Source organism: Limulus polyphemus, unplaced genomic scaffold (genome assembly GCF_000517525.1).
Source record: "Limulus polyphemus unplaced genomic scaffold, Limulus_polyphemus-2.1.2 Scaffold662, whole genome shotgun sequence".
Taxonomy (NCBI): Eukaryota; Metazoa; Arthropoda; class Merostomata; order Xiphosura; family Limulidae; genus Limulus; species Limulus polyphemus.
In genome coordinates this window covers 166,717-170,568 of record NW_013666272.1, presented here as the reverse complement: position 1 = coordinate 170,568, position 3,852 = coordinate 166,717, and the positions used below count along the sequence as shown (strand labels likewise).

The window sequence follows — 3,852 nt, the reverse complement described above, 5'->3', positions numbered from 1 at the left end:
AATGATACTGTATTAACTGTTAGTGATACAGTGAAACAAATTTACTTCAGTATTTATCTCACGAAGAACAAGTTGACAAAACCAGTGTTTAATGATACTGTATTAACTGTTAGTGATACAGTGAAAGAAATTCACTTTAGTCTTTATCTCACGAAGAACAAGTTGACAAAACCAGTGTTTAATGATACTGTATTAACTGTTAGTGATACAGTGAAAGAAATTTACTTCAGTCTTTATCTCACAAAGACCAAGTTGACAAAACCAGTGTTTAATGATACTGTATTAACTGTTAGTGATATAGTGAAAGAAATTTACTTCAGTCTTTATCTCACGAAGACCAAGTTGACAAAACCAGTGTTTAATGATACTGTATTAACTGTTAGTGATGCAGTGAAAGATATTTATGATACTGAAAGCAAAATATTATGCACACACATGTAAATGATTAATTCTCACATCAGAAACTTAATTTTTCTGTGGAATGTGTGTAGTCAATCATTAATTGTACAAGTTTTATTTTGTTTTGTCCAGTGAGCCTTGTTAATTTGAATGTATCTGTAATGACATAGTTGTTCAGGATTATTGCTACATCTGGATAGTAGAATCAGTCCCTTTGAATACAATGGACATTATTAATTGTATGCATTACAAGTTCTTTTCGTGATTAAAAACCACGTGTGTGGTGATGCCCATGCACAAATCAGTTTATGCATGTGAATTGCAAGGGTACTTAAAATGACACGTTATTACAGGGAAATAGCAAGAAAATATTTACTCTTTAACCTTATAAATATTTACATTATATTAGCAAAGCTATCAATTTTATTAAAACTATAAAAAAGCAGAAACTAAAAATAACTTGTATATTCAAAAGGTGTGTTTTGACTTTGACTTTCTTCTTCGGATTCCAAGATCACAATTTTTCTTGGTGGTACTGCAGTTTTTGTCTCTCTCTGCTTCTCAAAATGTATATCAATTGCTTTTAATAATCTGTCCCTCTTTCACAGTCCAGTTTTTGTCACTTGCACCGATGATTAAAATTGATTCCATTCTTTTATGCATTGTTGAAAAGCTCCTATCAAATGTCATGTTAGTCAGTATACTAAATGCGTATTCTACAGAATAATTAGATCCACTTATTGAAATTAAAATCTCTACAAAGACACGTCTATTTGGATATTCATTTCTTTTAAAACTAATGCGCTCGGCATGGCCAGGTGGTTAGGGTGCTCGAGTCGCAATCTGAGGGTCGCGGGTTCGAATCCCCGTCGCACCAAATATGCTTGTCCTTTCAGCCGTGGGGACGTTATAATGTGACGGTCAATCCCATATTCATTGGTAAAAGAGTTAGCGGTGGGTGGTGATGACTAGCTGCCTTCCCTCTAGTCTTACGCTGCTAAATTAGGGACGGCTAACGCAGATAGCCCTCGTGTAGCTTTGCGCGAAATTAAAAAAAAACAAACAAAACTAATGATCTGTCAAAGATTCTTTGCTTCCTTGTTCTGCAGCCTAACCTTTAAATAAGTCCTCAGCATTCTCTATTCACTGAGAACTTCAGAGAGGTCGTAACCTGTTATTGTTATCGTAAAATGAATGGCAAATTGAGTAATATCCTCTTTCCAAAAGTACTTTTCATTAGTCCAGTTCTTTGTGTCAAAAAGTTCATTATTGCATATACTTCATTGTTGAAATCATCAAATTGAAACCTTTAGAAGCATAGACAGCTTACTTATAACATCTCTTTTTGCATTATTTGCCTTCAACCTATAATTCATGTGATGCAGTTCTCTAAAATTGAAGTGAAGGACCTCTGCTGCCTTCAATGATTCCCATTCTTTCAAAAAATATGATGAGAAAGAGAACTATCCAGAATTTCGTTATCATTCCCTGCTGAGTCCTTGCAGTCATCCAGTTCCAACAATGTGAATTCAATTGTTGATTTCATCTTGTAAGCAAGGAAGCCTTCTTTAAATACCTTTGATGCATACCCCATCTTCTCAAGCATATCAAGCACAATAAGCAAAACATGCAGTAAGATCTACATTTTTTCAGCAAACCTTGCCCCTCCCCCAGTGTCACAGCAGTATGTCTGCGGACTTACAATGCTAGGAACTGAGTTTCGATATCCATGGTGGGTAGAGCACAGATAGCCCTTTGTGTAGCTTTGTGCTTAACTTCAAACAAACAAGCAAACCTTGAACCCTCGAATGTAACTTTGCGTAGGACGAACTACTCAAACTGCTTCTTACTCAGTTATGAATGCTGGCCACGTATCAATCAATCTCTTGAAGGTTTGAACTCTCTGAACAACAAATCGTGTCCCGGTAAGCCTTGACAAAACATAATACTCAATCCCAAGTGCTTAGGCTGCTGCTTAAATAGTTTATCAGAATGTTGAAATTGGCTTATAAAAAGTTGTGAGCTTTTTCAAATCCAAAATCTTTAAAAGCAGCCTTTTCAGCAAGCTCGATGCGATGATTTAAGGAACGTATTTTCAAAATTCAGTTCCTTTCATGACCAGTATGTATGAGGAGCCCAAATGTGTAGTCAAAGTTGATGTTATTGCCATTGGTTGTTGTGGAAACAAGCTTTGTTTGGTAGTAACTAAGGGGTATGTTCCCAATGGCTCAAATATGCTATTAATAGCAGCCTTCAGAGATTCTTCATTGGTGCCTCCCCAGTAAATAGGACTCCTATAAACATGTAGTGAGGGAAATCAGTTGATTTCAGTGTTAATAAAAAGTCATTTCATTTGTTCTCATTTGGCCCAATCATTATTTATTTTAAACGCTATAAAATCTTGATATTTTGAAGCTCTAAAAACAAAAGTCAAAGGAGATAAAAAATACGAGATATTAGGTCTAATGAAAAATGTTTTAGTAAGCATTGAATTGGTTTAACAAAATTCTCTGATAGTTTTTACACTGACAAATATTAGTTTCAAATTCTTTCAGTAACGTTCGTGGATATGCCCTTAGGAGCTCTGTTAGCGATTGTTTTTACAATGAAGGAAAATTGACTGCTAAATGTAATTGTAAAGGAGTAGTGAACAGTATGTAAAAAAATTAACAATTATAATTCGTTTTTTTCCCAATTTTCTTAAATGGGCTGTATAACACTTTAATCAAATTTTGTTTGTTTACGTTATTGGGCAACTTTTTTTTTGCCAGCATTCTAAAGTGCCCCATGCAAATATTTAGGTAAGCTTAAAGGTCAATCACTGAAAAAATTTTCAGATTAGATGAAGTCTTTGAATTGTGAAGTCTATTCAGACACATTACGATAACTGAACATGAGTGGGTATTTATTTCATTCTATTACTGTTTTCCATTAAATTCAATGATATTTTCAAGTAAAATGCCAGTTTTTATGTTCATTGCTTTTTTTTTACAGCTTTGTTATCCAGCCTCTTGAATATGAAATAAACTTATTTTTTCTTTCCCTGGCCATCTGACATGGCCAGATGGTTAGGGTGCTCTACTCGCAATCTCCCCATCAAACCAAGCATGCTCACCCTTTCAGCTGTGGGAGACGTAATAATGTGATGGTTGAGCCTACTATTCATTGGTAAAATAATCGGTGGTAGGTGATGATGACTAGCTGCCTCCCCTTTAATCCTTTACTGCTAAATTAGGAATGGCTAGTGCAGATAGCACTCGTATAGCTACATATTATTTTCCTTGATTAACAGTTTTCACTGATGGATTTTTCTGATATATATATATATATATGTATAGTTAGATATATATACAATTTTCATTTCATAACTACAAAGCCAATGACTGCTTGTGTTAAGATTTGCCATGTTATCTTATCATGTCATGGCATAGTGACCACTTGGCAAGTTTCATA

At 34.7% G+C, this 3,852-nt stretch overlaps 1 protein-coding gene across 1 annotated transcript in view; it reads left to right on the top strand.

Annotated features, from left to right (window-relative positions):
• The window catches only part of LOC106459797 (E3 SUMO-protein ligase PIAS2-like), a 107,412-nt gene extending 103,679 nt beyond the window's left edge, over positions 1–3,733 (top strand). The window contains exon 16 of the mRNA XM_022386342.1: positions 3,716–3,733. The gene's annotated coding sequence lies outside the window, so the exon portion shown is untranslated. The remainder of the gene's footprint in view (positions 1–3,715) is intronic.
• Positions 3,734–3,852: the final 119 nt, after the last annotated feature.